The sequence below is a fragment of the Lycorma delicatula genome, chromosome 9 (genome assembly GCF_047948215.1).
Source record: "Lycorma delicatula isolate Av1 chromosome 9, ASM4794821v1, whole genome shotgun sequence".
Taxonomy (NCBI): domain Eukaryota; kingdom Metazoa; phylum Arthropoda; class Insecta; order Hemiptera; family Fulgoridae; genus Lycorma; species Lycorma delicatula.
In genome coordinates, this window is record NC_134463.1 from 107,156,607 (window position 1) to 107,171,324 (window position 14,718).

The 14,718-nt window shown below is 27.5% G+C and overlaps 1 protein-coding gene across 1 annotated transcript in view; it reads right to left on the minus strand.

Annotated features, from left to right (window-relative positions):
* LOC142330615 (uncharacterized) overlaps positions 1 to 14,718 on the minus strand; it is a 279,378-nt gene that overhangs the window by 109,994 nt on the left and 154,666 nt on the right. The gene's annotated exons all lie outside the window — the stretch shown is intronic.

The window sequence follows — 14,718 nt, forward strand, 5'->3', positions numbered from 1 at the left end:
GCTGTATTGTATACCAGAATATTTTGTTAAAATCCACATTATTAAAGAATATTTTTTAAAGCTACATCTTAATTTCTCTTTGAATAAACATGTTTAATTTCTTTATGTTAAAATTTTATTCATGTAAGAACAATTTTTCTGTAAGTTACTTTACATTAAAATTCTAAAACATCATTAAACAATTACATTGAAAATGTACAAATTTAGTTTTAACACTTAGTTTATTATCTTTGCCATAAAATTGTGAGTTTTTTAATAAAAAATAGTGCTAAATAAATATACACATGACATATCTGAACACGTAAATGTTTAATTTATTAGACTACGCTTATCAATTAGATATACATTCAGTGTATAAGTCCTACAGTAGGTATCTGACTGAATGGTTTAGCATTGATTTAGATAATTCCACAAGCCAAACAATTTTAAAAAGATAAATAATTCAAAGGGTATTCTTAAGGTAATCATAAGGCTGTTTTAAATGTGTCTCTTAAGTATCTAGAGGAATGGAAAATGTATTTTAGTATTTATTTCAGGCAGAGTATTTATCAGTTTCATTTCCTGGATAGAATTATATCTAGATGTAATAAATAATTCCTCAGTAAGATGTACACCTACTACATGGAGGGGCTTGGAATTAAATACATTGAAGTACACAAAATAAAATGCTTAAAAAATATTTTTTTCTGACATTTTACTTTATAAATACTCCAAGAATCACACATATTTATTTTTTATTAATTCAAATAGTACAGACTTTACAACATTCAGTTAATTGAATTTTAATAAAATATGTCTTAAATAATAATTTTCACTTAATAATCACTATAATTTATCAATATTTGAATAGAGAACTTACAAGGGAAGCTATGAAAATTAAACATATTTAAAGTTATTGTTTATACTCTGCACTATAATGAATAATTAAAAAAATGAAAAATGACATTTGCTTATTATTAACTAACCAATTTCAGAAAAAGTAGAAATTAAAGAAACAAATTGTTTATAAGGTGGAGCCAAAATGGTGAGAAAGACTGTAAAAAAAATGAATAAAAGTGTAATTTTTATTCTACAGGTGTTCAAAAAGTGACGCAACTTTATGGAAGAATGTTTCTTTTTTTGTTTCAGGTTTAATTAAGGAAAAATGGGTTGCAGTGCAGCAGAAAATATTCATTGTCTTCCAATACATCTAATGTATCAGTTATGCTCAGACCCAGAATGTCTTCACAGAAAAGTATGTGGATGCACCAAACAATTCCTCCATCAAGTGGGTATGACTAGCTCCAAGACAGGGAATGTGGCAGATGCAGCGAAAAGTGGTCAACTCAAAGTGCTAACACCAGAAAAGTTGATCAATGTGCAACCTGCATATTCTGTAGCTTCAAGACATCTGCGTGACAACTATCCATTCAGTCTGGTCTCTCTGTTTGATGTGTTCACATGGCACTGTGTAACTGTTTAAAGATGCATCCGTAGAGAATTTATGTTGTTGCCTGCAGAAACTGAAAAACGAGTAGCTATATATTAGTGGTTTATGTCATCTGTAATGCCAGAGGCATAGTTCCACCTTGACGGATATGTGAATGCACAGAATTCACGCATTTGGTGTACGGAAAATCCACATCAGCCACATGAATTTCCTCTGCATGAACAAAAAGTGGGTATTTGGTGTGCAACGTCATATAGGCACAGTGAAAGTGAGTGTTAATACAGACGGTGCAAAACGTTTTGAACACTATACCTGCTAGCTCTACTAACTAGGTAGAGTACATGTAGTTTCTGCAGGACAACGCAACAGCTCATACAGTCAACACTATGACTTTCTTGGATCAGTGTTTTCATGGACAAGTTATTTCAAAGGAGTTGTAGCTCACTTGGTCTCCTGATTTATCCCCTTCTGTCTTTTTCTTGCGGGGATACCTTAAGGATTTGGCTTACAAACCTCATCCTCACATTGTCCCAAATTGCAGAGCGAAATTGAACGATGTGTCGCTGCAATTCCTTCATAAATGTTACATGTCTTTAAGAGCATGCAACATCATATTCAATAAATATGAATTGCATAATGGAGGCCACTATCAACAACTATTGTAACTTACTCATTTTCCCATAAGGTTGAGTCCTTTTTGAACACCTGTTATAACTATATCTCACCGAATTGCTCTATGATTACTGAACACATCGATAAAGTAACAAGATTAATATAATAGCTTCGAATGCTGAATTCTTTTGATATCATTATTTCTGATTTTTAATATAAATTTAGATGAATAAAATCAAGTCGAAAAATTCATTCTGGAAATATTTTGAGTTTGTAGTTTATCTATTTAATTTAATATCATCCGATTCGCAGATTACTCAAATTTTCATGATAATCAAATGTCAGATGAATCATTTAGGTTATGTGGCCGATATCTAATATTATTGAGAAAAATAGAATCTACTGATCTCTGCATTTGAAAAAATATTAAAAAATATTCATTTAACAATTATAGATTGCTAAAATAATACACGTTGGGTAAATTCAAATTACAAATTTCTTAATGTAATTTTGTTAATACTCTAATCTTGATGCTATTTCAGTGATAAAAACAGTAAATACTGACTGATTTTTTTTACCTCTGATACTATTCAGACTGTAATTTCTTGATTCATGCTTGTGTTACTTAGTACATTTCTGACATAACTCTTTTTTTTACATATGTTTTGAATACCCAACATTTTTAATTAATGAAAGAATGTTTTTATCAAGTAACTGATTTATGTAATCACATTATGTAAGAGATGTATCCTAAATCATAACAGCAAACTAGCTTTACATTTATGAATAATGGAAACTGAATAAGCAAACCTACCAGTTTGGGAATGTTTTTAATAATAAAAAAAGAAGAAAAAAGTATGTAAATTGTAGTAATTGCTTACAGAGTAGTACATTCATACTTATTCTTATCTCACTACAAACGCATTGTTTTAATATTAAATTCAATTTTCTAAGGGTAGTTGTCATTTGTGGTCACAAAACTGAGAGAACCAGAAGAAAATTCAAAACTGCGATAATGTTTACAACAAAGAATCTTTTTGAAAAGAAATCCTAAAAATAAATTTTTTGCTTAAGTTATTATTGATTACAAAGTGATGGAAAGGAATTTATGTAGGACTCATGGAGGATGATTCAGGCAGATCACTTTGATGTTAAGTGATTTCTTGATTTGTGTAAAAACTTGTGTCAATAAAAAAAAATAACTTAAAATTGAAATTATACTTGAAACAAAAATGTATTTTTTTAAACTGCTTAAAACAAAGCTGTTTAACTCACATTTAGAAGTTAGAAGAATAATATTAATTCTGTAAGAGTAATAATTCTGTTAAAAAAAAAAAACCTGATAGTCTTTAAATATTCTTGTTCAATATATAATTAGTGCTACCCACTAATTATATATTTACCATAAATATTGAACACATATTACTTAAGGCAAACCTTTTTAATTTCATAGCACATACCAGGCAATACATCTAAATTATACAATTTTCTTTCTTTAAAAATTCGGATCCTTACTTTTTTTTATTCTGATTTTATTAACATATAATTAATAGCTTTATAAATTACATTCATATGTTGTTTAAAAATTACTTTAATTTATACTTATTTTATAATCTGTAAATGCTTTATTTCAAAAATATAAGCAAAAATATATTCTTATTTGAAAATTAAGTGCATTAAAATAAATAGAAATATATAATAAAATTGAAAAAAATATAAAAAAAACCAACCTTAAATTTAATGAATCATGATATTAATAGTGCAAATCCATGTAAGCAACAGAACTTGCTAATTTTAATTTATTCATTTTACAGAAAAAGAAAAAAAATCAGGTCAGGTGGATATTATCATGTACTGACCTGCAACAGGAGCGGACGTCGTTGCGGGTGATGTGGATGTAGGCCCGCCATCATGTTGCTAGGATGATGGACTGGGACTGAACCAACAGTATGGGTTAAGTTAGGATAACCCACTCTCATCTGGGAGGGATACACACCAACCACACCAAAATCAACCAACAGATATAATAGATAAAAGATGCGTTAAAAAGTAAATAAAAAAAAAAAAAAAAACATGCAGCAGTAATACGACCTGCAGCCTCCACATTAACATCCAACTACAATATTTATATGTATAAATATATATATATATATAATTCTACCCTTAACATACATACACACACGCTCAGCAAACATAATATATATATATATATATATATATATATATGTTTGAAATATATTTAAATGTACTGAAAGTTAAAAATCAAAATCTACAGTTTCACTTTTTTATATAAAACGTTATAACCCACTGAAAAATCAGTGATATTACACCTTCTCTGTTAAATTCTTGTTATTTAAAATTGTTATAAGAAGTCCTTCAATTTTGTTAATATTACCATAAGTTTGTTTTTTAAATTGTTTGTTATTTAAACTTGCTTTTGAAAAATGTAGTTTGCAATTTGAAATAGCCAATTTTTTTTCATAAATAATATAGTAAAAACACTCAATAAAATGAAGTCTTGTTATGCCACAGAGTTCAGTCTAAGGTCTTTTATTTCTTATCAACGATTTTCAGGTTCATGTAAAAATTTGAATTTATTTGCTATATTGAACAATCTAACTGTCAAGGTGTAGATTTACACCAGTTTGTTTTTATAATTTGATTAGAGAATAAATATAATAAACAAGAATAAAAACATGTAAAAATTATGAATAAAATAAAAATAAAAGCTATACATTTCTAGAGGTAACCATAAAAGTAAATTTATCATAAATATTTTATTACCTATATGGTGAAATACATCTAATGTTAGTCTTTAAAGAAAATAGCTAGATTGTATAATAGGAAAAAATAAAATTCACTGATTAAAATGGTCTCATTACAATACACACAAGATATTAACACTTTAGTGAAGTGAAGTCCCTTGTAATATTCTAATTACAAATTTATTTTAAAATTCAGTGTTGTGCCTTTAGTACTATAATAAATGCAGTAAAATCTTTAAAAACAGCTCTTCAAGAAGCAGAAAACTGAAAATGAAGAAAAAATTGTCCTAATCAATTTGGAATAAATAAAACTCTGAATATAAAGGAAACCTTTCTTTTGGGAAAGTAGTAAGTATTTAGCTTTTTCCTTTTTTAAGAATGCCATTATATTTTTTTCCTAGAAATAAAGAGTTCTATAATAAATCATGAATCAAAATAAAAAATAGGTTATTTCTGACTTCAACTGATACTGGAATGCTATCTTGAAAAGAAGTATGGTAGGAGATATTTAGAAAGACAACACACCCAATGAATACGTTTGATTCTATCAACGCTTTTTTTATGAAAATTCTAGAGTTTGAAGAAATATTAAAATGTGATTATGAAAAAGTATAGGACATCCAAAGAAACTTTTTTTTTTGACATCCAAAGAAATGAATATGTTAAGAAACAATATGGAAGATTTTCAGGAAATAAGAAAAGAATTTTATTATTTTATTGTGTCTATACAAAAAAGTGAAATTCTATTATTTTTTTTTTTAACAAGACAGTACAGATAAATAAATTATTAAATTGACTATAAGAAACTATAAACAGCATATAATTATTAGAAATTTAATGTAATTTTGCATATCACATATCAACAAAAACAATACATAATAATTGATATTATAATATTAATTTTACTGTTAGTCCATGAGCTGTTATAAATATAATTTTTAAAATTGATAAAAAAGAAATTCGAACTTGTGCTGACGATATACATATTTATTTTATTAAAAAAAAATTTTTAATTAAAAATATATTAAACTAAATATACTGAACTGCATAAAATTATTATTTGGAAAATAACTCCAAATACTTCTGTAATTTGAACTTGCATAAATAAAATCCATTATCCGAAAACAGCCAATAGCCAATTATTGGAAACAATGAGAAATCTGAGAGTCAAGAACTGCCTGTTTATATTTGCCAATTAACAAAGGCAAATATAAACAGTGAAATAAAAGTTTTAGCAACATAGAGATTTGTATTGTTTGGGGTAAAAGTGAAAAATTATGTAGAAATAATAATTTTAATAATCAAAAAATATTATACATTATTCTTAATACAGTGGAATGGCAATTATCAGGACCTCTGCAAGGCTGGATCCACATAATTGGAAAATTAATAAAGGTTTATTGTACATATTCTTTCTTTTTTTCTGTTTAGCCTCCGGGAATTACCGTTCAGAGGATGAATGAGGATGATATGTATGAGTGTAAATGAAGTGTAGTCTTGTATAGTCTCATTCGATCATTCCTGAGATGTGTGGTTAATTGAAACCCAACTACCAAAGAACACCGGTATCCACGATCTAGTTTTCAAATCCGTATAAAAGTAACTGCCTTTACTAGGACTTAAATGCTGGAACTCTCATGTACAATGGAAGTATAATCTTGACTTCTATTATACATATTGGACATACTGAAATGTTTAATGGATATAAACTGAAAACGACAAAAATATAAAAAAATAAATAAATGTTTAAAATTAAAGAAACACTCAGAACAAACATACAAACAATGAAATGAAACACAGATACAGTAATGGGCTACAAAAAATCCAATGAGAATAAATTTGTTAATAAAACAATTTCATTTAAAAATCTTATTAAAAGAAATTATAAGAAAAACCTTACAAAAAGTGTATTTAAGAAAGATTGAGTAAAGTTACTGCATTATAAAAATGAATATTTAAATTACATCAAGATTAAAAGATTAAAACTTTGTGACTTGTTTAGCTGATCATCTTTATGTATGGCTTCTATAACCTTGTCGTCGCTCAAAATTTGGCACCTTGGATTATCATTGCTGATGATCGATCCATTCATCCTCACTCTGAAGTTGCAGTTTGTACAGCCTAGTATCTCTTCTGAGAAATTCTATATCTTCAACATCATCATAATGTATTTCATCATCTTGCTGGGAATTGTTTTATTTAAAATTTATTCCCCGCTCTTACCAGTGTCATGTTTTTGACAGAATTTAATGTATCCTACTACATAACAGCAGTCTTTCAAATGAATGTCTTTATTGTTTTAATTGTGCCACTTACATCTTCATTATTAGCCAAAATAGTTTTTTTCCATTAATTCTTGCTGGTAAAAGCATTTCAGGGTGATAATAACCCCTTAATACATGGGTTGTAAAATAGATGTAACATTTGGAGGTAGAAATGGAACTATGAATTTTCTGTTCCTCTTTCTAAGCAACCTATTGCATAGGTGGATTATGTAATATTAAAAGAAAGTTCCCATTTTTACCTGTAATCTGTTGGCATTTTTTAACTTCAAGTATGAAATAATTATCATGCTAATCTGTTAAAATGTCACAAGTCATCAATGCTTTCTTTTGGTTTTTGAAAAAACTTGAAGTTATCAAACACCTTTAAAAGCACGTAATCTTTTTTATTTTCCACTCAGCATAAGGTTTAATCAGTGATCTCCAGTTGTTACCAGCAACCATATGTGACACATTCTTTAGACATTTTATAACCTGGAGCTAATTCTTCTTTGCAGGGAACTAAAATTTTCTTAGGAAGAGCTTTTTATTCAAGGACCATTTCATTGATGTTATTAAGTGTTTATCATACGCCAAATTCCATGATTATGTTCAAAATTTTGATGCCACCTCGTACTTGCTTTAAAATTTTCACTTCAATTTAGTTTCTCATTAAAAATAATGGCTTTCTTTATTAGAATTGGTCTAGAAATTGGCTCACCAAGAATTGCTTTTGAGAAACCATAGAAAAGAGCCTGATACAGCTCTTCCTTTGGTACTTCATTATTTTCCAGCAAAAACTTTGTTTTTTTTTCTGAGTTTGGACACACAACATAGATTATGCATACTATAGTTTTAAAATATCACAGTGAGTAAATGTGGGTAATTTCATTATGACAGTCATAAAAAATTATGCAGCTTACCCTCTGTTAAGATTTGAAACTTAGATAAAGCAAATAATGCAGTAATGATGGCATTTGTTGACCCCTACTATATAAGACAGCAGAACCAAAACAAACATCATTGCTTTACATACTTCACCAATTAATGTGTTTTCATAAATCTTTTCAGAAGTTAATTTTACAATTAGTTTAATACAGGTAAAAAATTTATATGTTTTGTGCTAGACAAATTGTAAAAAATCAATTAAAAAACCAGTAAAAACAAAGATAGATAAAAATAATTTCCAGTTGAAGCAAAGCTTTATTTGAAAAGTATTTTGATTTTTTAAACATGTATTAATTTTTTTTAAACAGATTATGTAAGTAGATGTATGTAAGCATTCTGGATTGTTCTACTTCCATAAAATCAGTATCTCACTTTATTACTAAATAGTTTTAATTAAAATAAAAAAAATATATAGAAGAGCATATTTTCAATATAATGTATGTGTGTTGTGTATTATAAGTAAAAACTGTTTAGTAAAATGAATTTCGTATATAAAAAAATGTAGTATAAATTTACAATAACTTTTCCATTTGCGAACCCATATAATATTATAAATAGTAATTTATAGTATTTTTTATAGGTATTATAAAAACCAGTCAGCACAAGATGAATGTAAATTAAGAAAAAAAACACGATTTTAAATAAATGAACAATTGTGTTAATAAAATTACATATAAACCTAAGAATGAATCATAACTGTTATTTGATGAAAAAAATAAACACATAAATATAGTGCCTATGTCTGAGTCTAATTACAAGGTCCAAGCCACCTTGCAGTGACAACATGATATTTGCTCTAACTGCTATCAAACAATGGATCTCTGAAGAAATAATTAAACAATGAATTTGTTATAAAACACTACAGGTTTCTAACTGAAGAACAAAGCTATTTTCAGAGTGGATCCACAGTCTTTATATGTGTTTAATTTTCCTAACTATAAACAATAATAATCAGTAGGTCTTTAAAAAATATGGTCTTTTCAAAAAGACTACATTTAGATTCTGCCAAGAGCCCAACAACAAAACTGGGAGGAATTTATAACTAGAATTTGTGATAGTCTGATAGTAAAGAAAAATTTTATAATTTAAAATAATTTTACATGTATTTTACACATCTTAAACAACAGTCAGACTTTTAACACGAGTCAATAAAAATGTTAGTTGTTTCAGTTCATCAAACAGTTATACTACTGAAAATTTATAATTTTTTTTTTTCTAAAGATAATTAATTCACCTAAAATTATGCATAATAGTATTTGTATAATGTTTGTGGAGTAAAAAATTTGCCAGCCTAACAGGATTGAACCCAGAAGTTTTAGATGAAATATGAAAATGCTATAATTCTATTTTGGCTAATTAAGTATAACACCACTTATATTAAAAAAAAAAGCATACACCCAGAAAAAAAAGTATTTTTTTTAATCTTACAGGGCTAACATTTGGGTTTTTCAAACTCAACAAAAATTTGTTTTATTATTTCTTCTTTAATGAGTCATCATCAGGATGTAAATATTTTTTAAGCCTTTATTTCAGGGGTAAGGGTAATTCAATTACAACTCCTTGGAAGATTTATTACCACCAAATCTTCTAAACTTTTAGTTAAACTAATCAAGGTGAAGTACTCTGCCTTGTGCAGTGAGTCGGCTGAAAGCACTAGATAGGGTATGAATGCAATTGTAGTCATAGATAAGCCCTGAACCAGGTGTGCCTATGACAGAAATCTATTTTTTTGGTGTTGAGCCTGTTTAGTGGGACATTAACACACTGAAGGGGAGAGCATGCTGCACATAAGATTACCTGTTGCTCATGTGGATAGCAGGACAAAATAATTTGCAGATATCTGTTCTATTAATCAATTTGAAGAGCTTTAATTTTTTCTTAAATGGTAGTTATTACAATGAGAATGAATACATTTGAAAAAAAAAATCTTCATTTATTTAAAAGCTCAAATTCCTACCATTATTTGAGGTGTTTATAAGCATACTTCAAGATATATTTGAATTACGTGAATTTTTATAACTTTTTACTAGTGCTGGGAGTTTTATTAAATATCCCATTCACTTGTTTTCATTTCTTCATATATAGATTTTGAGCCTACATTTTTTATGAAGAAGAAAAGCCAGTACATGCTACAATGCTTTATTCTTTGGGGGAGTCGGATGATTATTTTAATTTTTTAAAGATAACATGTTTCTATGTAGTTGTAACAACTTAAATAATAGGTTTTGTGTTGACCTTTTTTTTATATAACAAAAACTTAAACATTTTAAGATTAAAAGAGATCTAACAATATACCTTTATAATATAAAGTACAATATAAATAAGACCGGTAAGTAAACAAACATTATTAGATTATGCTGAATACCCATTTGAAACTAACCACCTTCTATCCACCATATGCTATTAAATAATTTTTTATGTTAACTACTTTTGTAAAAATTATCTCAATATTTTTCACTTAAAATTGTGCATAATCAGCAAGGTCAGTTTAAAATTTATTCTCACTATCAAGATAGTGCATGTATAGCATATTTATTTACATCTGTAGCTGCTGAGCTAACTAATGCTCAGGATGTTCTACACATTGATTACAATTAATGTATTAATAAATAATCCTGTCACCTGTGAAATTTTATTATAACTGTAATTTAGTTATTGATTAAGAAAAAAGTTCTTTTGAGAAAACTTAACGAGATTTCTGAATGAAATTTTATCGGCAAAGTCATATGGGTTATTTGTTTTGAATAGGATTAAGTACTTCTGTCAGATGTATCACAATATTCTAATATTAAAGAAACTTTGTAAAATTTCTTGACTGTGGAACCTCTTTCTATGCGGATACTTACAGCATGATTTAAGTAAATTAAAATGAGGTATCCAAAATATAAGATGCAGATTGCTATAGAGTAGAATTGTTTTTGTATAAAAATGCAAGACCTTAGTGTTAACAGTGAATAAAAACAGTTTTCTTTTTTTCTTTTGTTGCTGGAGGATCATTACATACTTAATTCCTGTGGTGGCAAACTAATTCTGCAATAGACACTAAACTTCAAAGAAAAAAAAAGCTATACAACTAAACAAAATACACAATTGTTCATTTTCTTTATAATGAAAACTAAAAATATAAATTCAATAAAAGAAAAAAATAATAAAAATTACTCAAACCACCGAAAAAGTGAAAATATAGGAAAAATTTATAACACCAAATAGATAAGAAAAATTATAGATATAAATTTTTGTTTCAGAACTTCAAGTAACATAAAAAATGTTTTAAGAACCAAATAAGTAAGTAATTAATTAAAGCCACAACACCCTCAATTACATGCTATTTACAAATATAAAAAATTAAATAAAAACACCAAAAATAAATTTTAAATTAGTTCATCAAATATGCTTTCAAGACGTTCATTATGTACAGCTACAAAAATACACACGTAAAACATTAACAATATATCAAAGAAACTCTGTAACCTGTAATTCATATTTTATTTATTATTTTAAAACCATAAAAAGCATTTTATTAAAAAAATAAATAATTTTCGTTTTAACATATATTTTATTTATTAAATACGCTTTTAATATACAAACATATAAAATAAAAAAAAATAAATATTTAATCTTTAATGAATTATAAAACTGACAAAACTAGAACACAATACAAAATAAAAACTCTTTATATTAAACAAATCTTATAAACGTGCTTCTAATACGACCTAAAATAACAAAAAAATAATTAAGAAATAAAAAATAATAAACAAGTAAATATATATATATAAATACTTAATAAACTACGGTTAAAAAATGTATTTTATTTAAATAGAATATTCTTTATTGGTAAAAAAATACATTAATGAAAACTTAAGAAATTCACTTTTTAGAATAGTCATAGTTTTCTAGTTTAATTTGACCAGAAATGACAAATACAGCAAAACCCCATTAATGTGTTTTTTTTTTAATTTCAACAAAATCACTAATTCTACAACAACTGAATAACTCTTTATATCGATCAAGTGGACGGTTTTCAATAGATTTTTTTTTTTAAATAGTGAATATAATGGTAGTTTAAAATTCTTTATTGCCGATTATAATTACTTGCAACAGGCTTAAAATTCCCATCAGTTCAGCAGTCTGTTGCATCTAATTCAATGAATATTTCTGAGATACTGCTATTTATGTACTGAATATAAAAAGAAAGTATGATACATTAGTTACCTTTAAAAACAAGTTTTTCTCTCTAAAAGAAGCTCTCATAATCAAAATTTTTTTTCTGGGAAAAAGACAATCCTCACTTTTTTGAGGAAATTGAACACAATCAACCTCATTTTATGATTTGGGCTGGGATGACAGCTGAAAATCTCCTTGGTCTTTATTTTTTCAATGGTTTTCAATGTTAATCAACAATTATCTGAGAATGACTGATGAGTGGCTGCTTCCAGCCACTCTATTCATAACATTTCAGCAAAACTACGCTCCAGCGCATTTTACTTTGAATGTCTGCAGATGCAATGAAATTTTTCCAAATTTGACATGGGTCAGAAGAGTTACCGGCTCCACTGCCTTAATCACTACACCTGACAGAACACTCTGGGGTTCTGTAAAAGAAGAGATCCAAAATTGCAGATACGTCAACAATCAGCTCCAATATACTGTTTGGTCAGCATCTGAAATGATCACCCCTGATTTGCTGTTGTGGATGAACAACACACAGACATTTTAGATCCATAGAAGGAAAGCTGGACCTATCCTAATAATTTTATACCTAGCATAAAGGACTTTCTGTCCACCCTGTACATAAGAGTGCTTAAATTGTGTCAATATAAGTTGAATGTTACAACTGTTTAGGCTTTTTGTACATCTGTACATTGTAAGGTATTGTACAATTCTGATTGGGACTGTCAGAAATGGTACTTCTTTTGATCAAGTTTCCTTATATTTTTTATACAAGTAGAGATATTCTTTTTGTAAGTATTGTATTATTTATTACTACCATTATCTTTTCTTTTTTTTTTAATATTCCCTCATCTACTGATGATGACTGTTTAACAATCCACACGGCCATCTAGTTTTGATAGAAGTAATTTTACTTGTAAAAAATATTTGAATGGTTTCTTATTTTCCAGTTAAATTCAATAACTGTTAAGCATAGCTATCTATATTTAAAAAAGTAATTTAACATGTAAATTGATAAACTTTTTCAATCCAATTCTTTAATAGTAGTAATTATTTATAACAAAACTTGTAGAATATAAAGACTCTAGAGGAACACAAAGATTATTATACATAAAATAAATATTTGAGAAGTGGATACAGTAAATACAAGTATGTTTAGATTAAAAAAATAATAGTAAAGAACAGAGAAAAATAAAAAAAGTAACATCTACTGGTTATGGAAACTAATTACTAAAAAAAAAAAAATGCTGTTAACCTTTTCAGATCATGTAGCCTTGGAACTGGTTATGTACGGCATCAGTTTTAAAACGCTGTTACAAAATCATTTTATATGAAATCTAAGTCGGTTATTTTTTTTTATATTCGCAAAGGAATCAGTTTTATTACACAATTTGAACGACGTTTATATGATGTAAAATGTTTTATTTAGACTAGAAAGAATATGACCATTTTTTTCTCAGAAATGTGCTTGTGTGTGTGTGTGTGTGTGTGTGTGTGTGTGTGTGACTTGTGTATTATAATTGCTATGAGGATTACGGATTTATTTATTATTTACAAAAATAGCTTATCATACTAGCAACATACCGATGTATTGAAACACATAATAAATTGTGATATAAGGCACACAAAAAAAAAGAAGGAATTTGTGGTCATAAATACGTAATTTTTACTTGAGGTCTATATATATCTTTTCAGACAAATGATATCGGTAAACATGTAACACATATCGATTCGTAATGAATAACAGTATAGAGTAAAAATGTTTTTTTGTCAATCTGAATAGCCTTTTGAGTGGTGGGGATTTTTATAAAACGTAGTTTTCTGAGTCTACTTTCACTTATACTAACATATGTTACTATTCTGTGATTTATGACATGGGTTTTTCATCATATTTTGCCCAATTTTCAACCGATTTGCTTGAAAGTATCATTTTTAAAATCAGCAAACTATGTTTCATAAACACAAAGCAAAAAAAAAAATTTCACTAATAAAAATCGCAGTAGAAATGTGCAAAAAAAATTCTGCAATTAAATTATCGTAATTTTTGTACAATTTCAATTTTTTTGTTGTTACAGGCATAAAAAATATCCAATCGTAACGGTTTTTTTTGTCAGAATCTGTTAAATCTCTTTAATATACTCTAATTTGTTTCACAAGAGGGTAGCATAAGACTATGAAGGGAGGCAATCATATACCAACATATTTTCGCGGAGCGCTAATCAACCGCACGCGGATCATTGTAATGGGAAAAGGTTAAAGTGTTGCTGGTGTGAAGTGATAGCAAACCTAATAGCATCTACAGTTGTGAAAAACTGTATTAATTGTCTAAGGCCAAATACAAAAGTATACAGGGAACATACAAGACAATACAATCTGTAGTATCATCTGAAACAAGTTTGGTAGAAAAAAGGAAGCTTAATTGACATGTTAAAATAGTACAAAATTATAATTGGATGGGATATAAAGCAGGAATAATCTTTATTAAATGAAAAAAAAAAATCAGAAAAAGTTTGATTAAAAAAGAAGCCCGTTT